This window comes from Arachis ipaensis, chromosome B4 (assembly GCF_059453495.1).
Source record: "Arachis ipaensis isolate K30076 ecotype BB chromosome B4, ASM5945349v1, whole genome shotgun sequence".
Taxonomy (NCBI): domain Eukaryota; kingdom Viridiplantae; phylum Streptophyta; class Magnoliopsida; order Fabales; family Fabaceae; genus Arachis; species Arachis ipaensis.
In genome coordinates, this window is record NC_142439.1 from 123,172,798 (window position 1) to 123,186,680 (window position 13,883).

At 36.3% G+C, this 13,883-nt stretch overlaps 1 long non-coding RNA gene, 1 other non-coding gene and 1 pseudogene across 2 annotated transcripts; all 3 read left to right on the forward strand.

Annotated features, from left to right (window-relative positions):
* Positions 1 to 5,797: 5,797 nt before the first annotated feature.
* On the forward strand, positions 5,798 to 6,316 carry LOC148569051 (uncharacterized; annotated as a pseudogene).
* A 1,533-nt stretch (positions 6,317 to 7,849) lies between these two features.
* On the forward strand, positions 7,850 to 8,406 carry LOC110270753 (uncharacterized). The gene is made up of 3 exons (XR_002360392.2): positions 7,850 to 7,883; positions 8,008 to 8,136; positions 8,269 to 8,406. It is a non-coding gene; the product is annotated as an uncharacterized LOC110270753 (long non-coding RNA).
* A 763-nt stretch (positions 8,407 to 9,169) lies between these two features.
* LOC148569052 (small nucleolar RNA R71) lies at positions 9,170 to 9,277 on the forward strand. Its single transcript, XR_015881524.1, has one exon. It is a non-coding gene; the product is annotated as a small nucleolar RNA R71 (small nucleolar RNA).
* Positions 9,278 to 13,883: the final 4,606 nt, after the last annotated feature.

A 13,883-nucleotide genomic window follows, 5' to 3' on the forward strand; every position in this document is an offset into this window, starting at 1 on the left:
GAGAAGAGATTTGCAAAGCCATGCGCATGCATCATCTACACGCACGCGTGAGGAGGAATTTGCCAGCAATGCGCACGCGTCGTCCACGCGCACGCGTGACGTCAACCACGTGACCTCATTAAAGTGAATTTACTGGTGGCGATTTCTGAGCTTCCCAGGCCCAAATCCAACTCGTTTCTGAGGCTATTTCATGCAAAATTGAAGATTGGACAAATAGGAAGCAATTAGTTTTAGGTTAGCATTATGTAGGTTAGTTTTTTAGAGAGAGAAGCTCCGTCTTCTCTCTAGAATTAGAGTTCTTAGGTTAATTTGCATCTTAGATCTAGGTTTAATTTCTTGTTCTCATCTTGTTTCTTTTACAATTGCATGCTCTAGTAGTTTAACTCTCTTGTTTCTTCTCGTTAATTTTCCTTTTTATGCCTCTTTTTATGTTGATAAATTCTTGTTGGATTTGAATTTTCTTCAATGCAATTTATGTTTCATGTTCCTTTTTTGTTGATCTTAGTTGTTAATCTTACTTTTCTTGCATTGGATAGTGGTAGATTTTATTATTTCTTGCAATTTATTATGCTTTCTTTTTATGCCTTCCAAGTGTTTTACAAAATGCTTGGTTGGATGTTAGAGTAGATTTTTTAGCATTCTTGGCTTGGAAAGAGGAATTAGGCAATCTTGAGTCACGAATAGCCAACTCATGTTGGTGATCTAAAGTTGTTAGCTAATATTGTTTCCATTAACGCTAATTTTTTGCTAATTCAATTAGTAAGTTGATTTGGACATTTGGATTGAGGTTAACTAGTCTTATTTGACGTTCTCTCGTGTGAAGATAATATTGTACCTTCTTCCATTGTTGGAGATGACTAAATAAGATAAGCTCTTGTTAATTATTGTTATGAGTGACTAGGATAGAAAGCCTTAGTTTTCAACCCTTGCCATGAATGTCTCTCTTTATTAATTGCTTTCTTTAATTGTTTTCTTTACTTTTCTTGTCATTTATTTTCTTGTCCTTTTATCAAATCAAACCCCCATTGTTCCTTCATAGCCAATAATTGATCACTTTATTACAATTCCTTGTGAGACGACCCGAGGTTTGAATATTTCGGTTAATTCTTATTGGGGTTTGTACTTGTGACAACTAAATATTAAAATTTGATGTGAGAATTATTAGTTGGTTTGGACCTATGCTTACAACAAAGTACTTATTTTCTATAAGAGAAATTCTAAGCCAACCATAATTCTCACCATCAAGACCCTAAGATAGGATTTGGACCATTGATGTTGTTGATTGGTTGAGATGAATTGTGTTGTTATGTATGTGGTTAGTGGATTTTGGATGTTTTGATGGTATGATGAATGAGAGACATGCACGTTTTGATATATGCTTAATGATTGGTTGAGATTAAATTGTGGGTGAAACCATGTTGATGGTGAGGATGATATTGATTGTATGTATTGATAGTTGATAGAAATGGTATTGTTGGAAATTGGGATGAGGAAAGATATATGACAAGATATTGTGTTTGAAATTGAGTTATTTGATTGAGATTGGGAAAAATAGTGGATTGGTAGATTGTGAATTTGATAAAAATGTTAACATATGAGTTGAGGAGACTTGAGGTTGATTTTTGGTAAGTTTTGGTTGGTTTTGAAAAGGGTTAAAATTGGCTTGTTTTGAAAATAGAATTTTGTGGATTTGTATGAAATTGTGGTTTTTGGGTCAACTTTGACGGAGAACAACTTGCTCTCTGGATCCCAGATTTGTGTCAAACTTATTTAGAAATAAAATTGCATCCGAGATGTTTATGCCGTTTGAATAACAGATGAAAAATAATTTGAAACAAAAAAGTTATACCCGTCGGAAGTTTAGGGTTTGGAAATGTAATTCTGCAACTTTTTAACTTAGTAAAATTTTTTGCAAGTCGTGCCCCCATGCACACGCATGGCTGACGCACACGCGTCACTCTCAATTTTTACTCCCCCACGTGTGAGCCTAGCCGATGCGTACGCGTTGATGTATTGATGCAAGTGCCAGTAGAAAATCCAGAGAGTTGCGCTAGTTTTTGGCTGGTTTTGTGCAAGGAGCACAAAACGCACCCACGCGTACGTGTGGCTGACACGCGCCGTCGCTCCAACTCTCTGCTTCCACGCGTATGCATGAGAGACGTGCACGCGTGATCCCATTTTCACCAAAAACTGATTTTTGAGTTTTCAAAGCCGACTTTCAGACTTCTAAACCTCCATTCTCACCCTTTATGTCCTAAATCCTTATAGTATGCTTAGCGATGGAAAGAACCTATGAAATATGGTAACTTGTGGATGAAGTAAGGGGAGAACTAATGATGAATTATGATTAAATATAATTGTATGGCGTGTTGATGATGATGGTGGAAGTGTTCTATATGCCATGAGCCGAAGGGCTGTAATTGTTAATTAATTGTGGCTGGTTATGGATTGTATTATGAGCCGAATGGCTGAGTTATTGCTGAATTATGGCTGAGCTATTATTGAATTATGGCTGACCGCGCCGGTACCTGGACAGTTATCCGAGCACTATATCTCGGGGGTTCCCATATGAGAATTTTGAAGGGCGACGTCTCCATGGAGATGTGTCGGGTTGGCAGTTGAACCGACAATGTGATATCACATCCAGTAGGGCAGGCATTCATCATATGCATTTTCTATCTGTTTGTATGCTTTGGCTACTTGAATTGGCTTGCCTATTTGTATAACATGCTTATTTGCTATTTGAAATACTTACCATATATGCTTTTACTTGTGATTTACTTGCCTTGTATATAATTGTGAATTCTGCTGGGATTGAGGAGGTTCGGAAGGCGGTGGCGATGGGGTCGCATGGAGGATCGGTTGGTGAAGGCTGTGAGACAGCGGTGTTTGGCTAGAATAGAAATCCCCTAAGATAGATTACCCGGCTTATTTATGTTAAGGTTTACTGGTGCACAAAATTGCAATCACACTTGCAATTCCGCATAACTAACCAGCAAGTGCACTGGGTCGTCCAAGTAATACCTTACGTGAGTAAGGGTCAATCCCACGGAGATTGTCGGCTTGAAGCAAGCTATGGTTACCTTGTAACTCTTAGTCAAGAGATTATCAATGAAAGGGGTTTTGTTTGCAATAAAATAAAAGAACATGAAATAAAAGGTACTTGTGATTCAATAATGGAGAACAGGTTGGAGTTTTGGAGATGCTCTGTCATCTGAATCTCTGCTTTCCTACTGTCTTATTCTTCACGCACGCAAGGCTCCTTCCATGGCAAGCTGTGTGTAGGGTGTCACCATTGTCAATGGCTACTTCACATCCTCTCAGTGAAAATGGTCCATGTGCGCTGTCACCGCACGGCTAATCATCTGTCGGTTCTCGATCATGTTGGAATAGAATCCAATGATCCGTTTGCGTCTGTCACTACGCCCAACACTCGCGAGTTTGAAGCTCGTCACAGTCATCCCCTCCCGGATCCTACTCGAAATACCACAGACAAGGTTTAGACTTTCCAGATCCCAAGAATGGCCGCCAATAATCCTAGCTTATACCATGAAGACTCCGATCTTTTGAAATGGAGGCTAAGAGATACACATTCAATCTAAGATAGAACAGAGGTGGTTGTCAGACACGCGTTCATAAGTTGAGAATGGTGATGAGTGTCACGAATCATCACATTCATCATGTTTAAGTGCGAATGAATATCTTAGAATGGAAGCAAGCGTGATTGAATGGAAAACATTGGTAATTGCATTAATCCATCGAGACACAGCAGAGCTCCTCACCCCCAACCATGGGGTTTAGAGACTCATGTCGTAGAAGATACAAATTCAGATGTAAAATGTCATGAGGTACAAAATAAGTCTCCAAGAGTAGTTTTTATACTCAACTAGTAACCTAGGTTTACAAAAAATGAGTAAACTAAGATAGGTAGTGCAGAAATCCACTTCTTGGGCCCACTTGGTGTGTGCTTGGGATGAGCATTGAAGCTTTCACGTGCATAGGCTGTTCCTGGAGTTAAACACCAGTTTTTGTGCCAGTTTGGACGTTTAACTCCAACTTTTATGCCAGCTCTGGCGTTTTGACGTCAGAAAAGGGCAGAGAGCTGGCGTTTTGACATCAATATACATCATCAAAACTCGATCAAAGTATGAACTATTATATATTTCTGGAAAGCCCTGGATGTCTACTTTCCAACGCAATTGGAAGCGCGCCGTTTAGAGTTTTGTAGCTCCAGAAAATCCACTTCGAGTGCAGGGAGGTCAGAATCCAACAGCATCTGTAGTCCTTCTTCAGCCTCTGAATCAAATTTTTGCTCAGATCCCTCAATTTCAGCCAGAAAATACCTGAAATTACAGGAAAACACACAAACTCATAGTAAAGTCCAGAAATATGATTTTTTCATAAAAACTAATAAAAGTATACTAAAAAGTGGCTAAATCCTACTAAAAACTATATGAAAATACCCCCAAAAAGCGTATAAAATATCCACTCATCATTTACATAATTATGCGTATCTGTTTTAGTATGCCTTAAGATTGAATCTTGTGATGGATATGGAGCTTAGGATTGCCTTTGGCATCCCGGTGTCTTATATCCTACATCACTGGGCACTATTACCATACTGAGAACCTCCGGTTCTTATACCATATATCTGTTGTGTGTTTTCAGATGCAGGTAGCAACCCACCCCTGTGAGTTGTTTGATTGGTGACAGAAGCGGAGGACCGGATACTTCTTTTGAGTCTTTTGATTTATTTTGTATATGACTCTCTCTTTTGTATTTTGTTTTGTCTAAAGGCTTGTATTTGAGAGAACAAAACTTGTATAAGCTGTTTTTACTGTCTGGTTTCTGTGTATATGGCTAGCCGGCTTAAACTCCGCGAGCCGTGGCTAGACTCTTATGATATTATACTATGATATTTGTTATACTGTAATTATTTCTTGTGTCTTAAGTTAGAAGCTTCGTTAGTACGTTTTGCGCTTTTCAAATCCTGTCTTTGAACTATATTCTTCGTCGGGCTTCTAGATTATACTATTCATTCTATATATATATATATATATATATATATTATATGTATGAGCTTAGAACTGTCGTAATCTCTGATTATCCTTTGCTTTACGACGCAAGGTAAAGTTTAGGCTAATTAGGGTGTTACGTTAAGAAAGTGATAAGGATAGAATTTGTGGCCAAAATTATCTTCTAAGGGATAATTATCAAGTGTGATAATTATTTAAACGCATGTGATTTAATTTATCCGATCAAATAACTATTTTACCAGTGTAAATGATACTCGTATATTAGGCTATCTCAGTTATAAATAAAACAGAAATAATATAAGCTTTTAACACTGAGGACAGTTATAGAATGTCAATGCATGAGGACTACATTAAAAAGTACTTATTAGTGGTGATTCTAATTTAAGTTATTCACTTGAATAATCTTTATTCTTCATTTAAAACATTCTAAAACAAAATGACAAAAAAAGGAAGGTATCTCAGGTTTGTAGCAATAAGAGTTTTGAAGATACTATATTTTTTACCTATGGAAATAATGTATCAATGGGGAAACTCTATAGCAGTTTAGCTTAGAACTCATCTGCAACCACAGTAGGTAATTTAATCAAGTCATTAATGTCTAAGTTTGGATTTGAATGAAAATATACACTACAAGAAACACGGAAGATAGCGGCAACAAATTGCCTGCGATTTTTCCATGAGCTGCAAATTGGCAACATAGCGGCGGTTGACATCCGATCTCTTCAATGTGACGCAGAATCAAATGGATTAGCGTCGAATCCATGAAGCACCGCCACCAACCCCAACCCTTTATCATATACTTGATTACTTAGTGGTTGTGTTACCTAATCTGATCAGATTACCCAAAATCTAGAAAATTAGGAACCTGCGAAAGGAGAGTGGAAGCACGCAAACCCCTCTTCTCTGCTCTGCCGTTTGCCGCTGTGTCACCTTGGAATCACGTGGTTGCCAACCCATCCTCCTCTCAGTGCCATCGACCGTTCCCCTCTACTCTACAGTGCGTGAAACCCCTAATCCTTTCTCCACGGTGTGCAAAACCCACCCCTGTTCTCTGCTCTACCGTGTGCGTCTGTGCCATCTTTGAATCGCGTGGTTGCCCAGACATCCTCCTCTCACTGTCCTCGACCGTACCCCTCTCCACCACCCCTTACTCCCTCCTCTATCATGTGCGATCTGAGCTATCTCGGCCTCTCCCCTAGTTCGTTCTTCCATCCAATTTGTTCCCTATTTTCATCAAAATTTTCTATATCTTCTCGGTTCAGATTATGCTTTTAGGTTAATTTGATTTAGATTTTGTCTATATCTTCTATTAATTCAAGTTAATTGTTGCTGTATAGAGTTAAAGAATTTGAAGGTACCACTATTATGTTTTTGGGTTGGTCTGATGGAATCAAAACAGTTCTCTGCGTTGTTTTAACAATTGATATAAAGTATTGACATGTACCCTTTACCATTCAACAGCTCCAATTGATGGGTTTCCACTTTCAAATACTTAATAGCTGAGCTGTGGAATTGTGAATAGTGTAAAGGGACAAATTTTTTTACTCAAAAATTATCTAACAATTTCTCTTATTATGGAAAAATAATATGTGATGACAAGTGATGTGACTGGGATTGTTGTGCAGATCATGGTTAAGAGTCAAGTTTTGGCTGGTGGAATGGCTTGGGAACTTTTAAAAATGGTCTTAAGGGTGGTGTACACATTGTTAAGGCTGACCATGTTGCAGATATTGCTGGTAATACATGTTCCCTCTGAGATCACTACCCAAAATGAACCTTTTTTTGGTTCTCATTTGAATTTATATGCGTGTGGCTTTTGATATGACAATCTCAGTTGATTCATTTCAATATTATGGTCTTGATTTAGAGTTGAGTTCATTGAGGATGGATGTGCATAGTGGTATTATTATTTTGTAGTTGTTGTAGTTATTAGCAATGTTATTATTTTGATCACTACCTAAAATGAACCTTTTTAGTGGTTGGATTGGTCACCTGGACTTGCTTGTATTCATATTAGCTATTTGGTGACTAGAAATTTGTTCTATCATCTATCTCTATACTTCTGGTTTATGCTATACATTTGTTGGACATTACAATATATATATATATATATATATATATATATATATATATATATAACCTTGAGTTCTAAGAATTTGGTAATGCATGAATTTAGAACATTAAAGTAGGGGTTAAGATGGGGTGATACATGACCTACATTGTTGTTGAAGTTTGCAGCAAGGCTGCTACTATTACAAAAGGAATTTAAGGTCCTAATCTTACTCTAAATAGCACTTAGATATAGTCCTAAAGGCTAGAACAAGTGCAGTTCAGATTCTGCTCTAGGGAGTTGCTATGGGATTATGCAGATAGATCTGCTGTGAAATTTCTGCAACAATAAATCTGCTGTGTATGGCTTGGGAAAAATATGCAGATACAAGACCAGATTTGGATGGCTAAATTGGGAATAAAATCTGTTTATAATTGCATCTGGTTCAGGAGATGGGGCACAATGCAGTTCTAATCAAATAAAAATTGGAGTTCCAACAAAAATACAAGGCCTAGTGGCCAAGAAGAGCGGTCCTAAAACTATATATATACCCCACTACCAATTACACGATTTGATGAGCACAATATACCCAATTAGAGCCGTTGTTTTGTTTGGAAATGATGTTCAAATTTTTTTATGCACAATCATATATGAAATGGATACACAGTCTTATTGGATGGATTAATTTTTTGATATTTCTAATTGTTTGTTTTCTACAGGTTTATTTATGTCAAAAACTGGCACTTGTGAATGAGATGTACTTTTCTATAATCCTAGATCGTAAGTCTGCTGGTCCTGTAAGTATTCTATACCGTTTGTTTAAATTTAATTTGCGTTATTTGCAGTGTTAAACCCTTGCAACTTCTTTATGGTATTTATGTAACTGAATTTCAATTCTTTCAACTTTTATTGGTTTTGCAGCTTGTCATTGCATGTAGTAAGGGAGGAACCAGCATTGAAGACCTTGCATAGAAATTCTCAGACATGATAAAAGTAATACTCTGTGTGATTTCACCATAAAATATATAGGTGCTACCGTGCTAGACATGAGTAAGTGAGACATCTACTTTGAAGTATCTTCTGCTTTTTTTGGCTTAAAATGGGGAGATTTATGATCTGATTGTGTTTTCGTTAATCATGCCAATCTAGAATTAATCATATTTATTTTTCTTTTTTCTCCAGATTCCTCACCAGCCGATTATCATTACTATATTTTGACAACACCGGGCTCTCTGTTTCGTCCTGTCTGCCATATTTTCTCTCCATCTCTTCCTACATTGTGCGTGGTTCAAATCTACTATAGTTATATAGGTTCCTGCCTCCATCACCTCTAACCTTCAACGGTGCACACCCATCGTAGGTTCAGATCTGTTGGTGCATCCTTTCTCCTACTTTTCTCATTTACTTCTGGTTTATTCTTTTTGGTTTGATTTGTTCTGAATTTTCTTTCTATGAACTTTGAAATTGATTTTGCTTGTTTTTTTGTATCCATTAATTGCTTTGCTTCATCAATGAAAGAAAAAAATAAGATCAATAGGGACCAACTGTACGTGCAACATTTTTCACAGAACTATTATAATTACCATAAGCTACATTGAAGTTTGACATATGGGATACAGCAGGACAAGAAAGATACCATAGTTTGGCTCCTATATACTTTCGTGGTGTAGCAGCAGTAATTGTTATTTATGATATCTCAAGCATTGTAAGAATTTCAGCTTAGTTAATTTTAAAAGAATCCAACAATTCTAGTCTTAGTTTCTTACTAAAATTCATGAAAACTTTTCTAATATATATCTTACTTTTTTTGTTTTGTTTTTAATCCCAGGATATATTTGTTCTGAGCCAATATAGCATTCAGAGTATCAATCTCAAGAACTCCTTTCTTCTGATTCGTCCCATTGTTCACATGATTCCTTTCAAAAGTGTACATGAATTGGTTATTTGCAACCATTTCAATGAGTTTTTGAGCTTCTGCAGGCGTCTTCTTCAGATGAAGAGATCCTCTAGCAGAGCTATCCAATGACATCTTGGACAGTTGAGACAGACCATCATAGAAGATACCTATGATGCTCCATTCAGAAAGCATGTCAGAGGGACACTTTCTGATCAATTGTTTGTATCTTTCCCAAGCTTCATAGAAGGATTCACCTTCCTTCTGTCTGAAGGTTTAGACTTCCACTCTAAGCTTACTCAATTTTTGAAGTGAAAAGAACTTTGCCAAGAAGCCATTGACTAGCTTTTCCCAAGAGTTCAGGCTTTCTTTAGGTTGTGAGTCCAACCATATCCAAGCTCTGTCTCTTACAGCAAAAGGGAATACCATAAGTCTGTGGACCTCAGGGTCAACCCCATTGGTCTTGACAGTGTCACAGATTTGCAAGAATTCAGCTAAAAACTGATGAGGATCTTCCAATGGAAGTCCATGGAACTTGCAATTCTGTTGCAATAGAGAAACTAATTGAGGTCTAAGCTCAAAGTTGTTTGCTCCAATGGCAGGGATAGAGATGCTTCTCCCATAGAAGTCGGGAGTAGGTGCAGTAAAGTCACCCAGCACCTTCCTTGCATTGTTGGCATTGTTGTTGTTTTCGGTTGCCATGTCTTCCTCTTGTTTGAAGATTTCTGTTAGGTCCTCTACAGAGAGTAGTGCTTTAGCTTCTCTTAGCTTTCGCTTCAAGGTCCTTTCAGGTTCAGTGTCAGCCTCAACAAGAATGCTTTTGTCCTTGCTCCTACTCATATGAAAGAGAAGAGAATAAGAAAATATGGAATCCTCTATGTCACAGTATAGAGATTCCTTGAGGTGTCAAAGAAAAAGAAAAATAGAAGGAAGAGGTAGAAGAATTCGAACTTAGAAAGATAGAGTTTGAATTGCACATGTTAGTCCATAAATAGAAGGATGTGAGAAGAGGGGAAGAAATTTTCGAAAATTAAAGTGAATTAATTAAAAGAAATTTTGAAAAATGGTAATTGATTTTCGAAAACCAAGAGTGGGAAAGAAATTAAGTAATTTTTGAAAAAGATTTTGAAATTGGAAATAAAAAAGATATGATTTGAAAACTATTTTGAAAAAGATGTGATTAAGAAGATATGATTGAAAAGTTATGGTTTTAAAAAGATATGATTGAAAAACAATTTAAAAAGATTTGATTTTTAAAAATCAATGACTTGGCCAACAAGAAAAGATATGATTCAAACATTAAACCTTTCTCAACAGAAAAGGCAACATACTTGAAATGTTGAATCAAATCATTAATTGTTAGCAAGTATTTTTGAAAATGGAAAGAAATTGATTTTGAAAATATATGATTGAAAAGATATGATTTGAAAAAGATTTGATTTTGAAAAATTATGAAAACTTGAAAAAAATTTGAATTAAAAACAAAATCTTCCCTCTTGTGCCATCCTGGCGTTAAACGCCCAGAATGGTATCCATTCTAGCGTTTAACGCCCAAAATGCTACCCTTTTGGGCGTTAAACGCCCAACCAGGTACCCTGGCTAGCGTTTAAATGCCAGTTTTTCTTCTTCACTGGGCGTTTTGAACGCCCAACTTTTTCTGTGTAATTCCTCTGCTGTATGTTCTGAATCTTCAATTCTCTGCATTATTGACTTGAAAAGACACAAATTAAAAATTTTTTGGATTTTTAATGATGAGGAAAAATCAAAATGCAACTAAAATCAAATGAACAATGCATGCAAGACACCAAACTTAAAAGTTTGTATACTACTGACACTAACAAATTGAGAATGCATATGAGAAACAATAAAACACACAAAACAAGAGAATTTAAAGATCAGAGCAAGTAAATCATCAAAAACAACTTGAAGATCAATGAAGACACATGAATGAATGCAAGAAGAACAGAAACATGCAATTGACACCAAACTTAAAGTGAGACACTAGACTCAAACAAGAAATATTTTTTATTTTTATGATTTTGTAATTTTTTTGGTTTTTTCCGAAAATTATATGAAAAAGAAAATAAAGAAATTCAAAATTTTTAATAAGAATTCCAGGAATCATGCAATGTTAGTCTAAAGCTTTAGTCTAAAGGAATTAGACATGGCTAGTCAAGTTTCAGCAGGACATTGCATTCAAGAGCTAAATTGATGAAGATCAATCAGCTTTGGTGATGATAAGAACATCACCTTGAAACACTAGAATTCATTCTTAAAAATTCTGAAAAATACCTAATCTAAGCAACAAGATGAACCGTCAGTTGTCCAAACTCAAACAATCCCCGGCAACGGCGCCAAAAACTTGGTGCACGAAATTGTGATCATCAAAGGCACCATCAACATGGTACGCTCAATTGCAATCTCAACTCTTTATCACAACTTTGCACAACTAACCAGCAAGTGCACTGGGTCGTCCAAGTAATAAACCTTACGCGAGTAAGGGTCAATCCCACGGAGATTGTTGGTATGAAGCAAGCTATGGTCATCTTGTAAATCTCAGTCAGGCAAATTCAAATGGTTATGAATGATTAGTGTTGTGTGAGGAGAGAGAGTGCTGAAAACTAGGGTTTTGATTTAGTTTAGTTGGGCCAAGGGCCCACTTTGGGTCTGGTTGGCCCGGTTTGGCCCGTTCGGTCCAATCTTGGTCCAAATTCTATAAAATTGGTACCAAAATTCTCGTCTCAATCTCCTCTATTATATTAAGCCATAAAAATCACATTTTAGGCTTTCTAGAATAAATTCTCATTTATGGGTTAATTAGCCGTTAATTAACCGGGTTTTACACATTAAACAAATCCAAATTACATAAAAGAATATACTAGTCAAGAAGAGGAGTTTAAATAATACAAGGCAGATATCCAAGAAATTTAAGAAGACATATGCAATCAGGATCGAATGAGAAAGCATATGAACAAGCAAATAGGGTTGGAGAATAATCAGTTAACTCTCTTCAGGAAAAGAAATCTCGAACTAGAACCTCAAGGCAAACCATGAAAGAATAGATACGAAACCGAGTAACATCAAGAAATTAACTCCTAACGTTTCCAAAATTTACGATTCACATTACCTATTACTTCTACTTCGTCTATGATAGTTCATTAGTGTTTCCATATACATGAATCATTAGTATTAAGTTGGCCAGACCTAATACAATGAGAGATGCAACGGTCGACTAACAGCATTAATCAATAGACAATTATGCATTTGAAACTCAAACTCTTGTCAGTGGGACAAGTCCTACTGCATGACAAACACTCAGAGTATGCAATAAAGCATAGTCAGTCCATTCCCAAGGCTCTAACGAGAACGAACTACTCTGATACCATAATGTAACACCCTAACTTTTAGCACGTCATGATCGTGCCAAAAGTAAGGCATTACTAATCCATTTTCTTTTATCTCTACTTCAGATAAATAATTACTTTTCTGAAATTTTCTTATAAACTGAAACGCGATATCGACGTAAAGGCTCAATATTAAATAAAAAATAAAGAAAATCAGGTCCGTAATGCCTTGCTTTTGGTACGATCATGTGTCAATTATGTATGTATATGATTATATTAGTGGCCGAAGCCTAAGGAAACAAAAACAAGCAAAAGCCAAACGTGGCATGTTTATATATAATCATATACATACATAATTGACACATGTTTGCTTTTATTCCATTAGTCATCCTCATACACGCATGGTTGCTCATGCTTTGAAGAAAAAAAAGAAATCAAAGAGCCGAGGGAGAGAAAGAAAACCATGAACCCCTGATGAAATTCCAACTTCGATTTCTTGAGATTCATAACTCTAAGTGAAAATCTAATCCGGTAAAAGTGTTCGTATCTTCCTCCTCTACACGTGTTATTTTTGTCTGGTAGAAGTTGACGGTGACGTAGCTCCTCTTCCCCTTGAGTTCGGCCAATTGGAGTTCTAGGAGGCACAGGCAATTTCTGACATTTTCTTCTTCAGTAACTCGGTCAAAAAGCTCCTCCAGAATTTTCGTTGACTTTGATTTCATCGGAGGTAGGGGATTTTATTTTGAAATTAACTGTTTTAAATATGAATACCATGGAAGTCTAGTGGGTATTTGTAAATAATTTAAGATTATTTGGAATGACTGAATGATGAATTTGGTTGTATTTGCTTGTATTACTTCTCTGTGATTGTGCTGTTTGACTTATTTGTATGTTGCTTTGAATCCCTTACTTAAGTTGTTAGTTCACGGATGTATTGAGATGAGATGTTGTGGTTGAAATATGACTATGTGGTTGAGAGATGGTTAGTATGACTAATTTTGTGATTAAAATCTGTTTTGATTTTTTGATTGAAAAGAGGTTGAAAATGATTCAGTTGGGACCCGAAAAGGGTGGCTAAGCCCGAGTTTTAGGAGAAGTGTTGCCGAAATTTTATAAAATCTGAGGTTTTATTTGAAAAGTTATTTTAAAAGATTTGGTTTTAGAAAATTAAATTATTTGAGATTTATTTAGTTGAGAAAAGGTGTGTTCTATTTTTTAAACTCGATTTAATAAGAAAAATATCATGTTTTAAATCCAATTTTGTAAGGAGATATTTTGTTTTAAGTGTTGTTTTGAGCTCGGTTTTTTTAAGAAAAGGAATCTCTGCCACAGGAGAGCAGGGGACAAGGATTTAAAGAATATATTAACTAAAAGGATCTCTGTCACAGGAGAGCAGAAAACAAAGATTAAAGAAATATATTAAATTAATGAAATGTCTGCCACAGGAGAGCAGATGTGATATTGTTTGGGCCTTAGTGCCAAATGTAAAGTGGAGACGCCCACACACTGAGAACTATTTTCCAGATGTACGCTTATTAATTTGGAAAGTCTCACTGTAT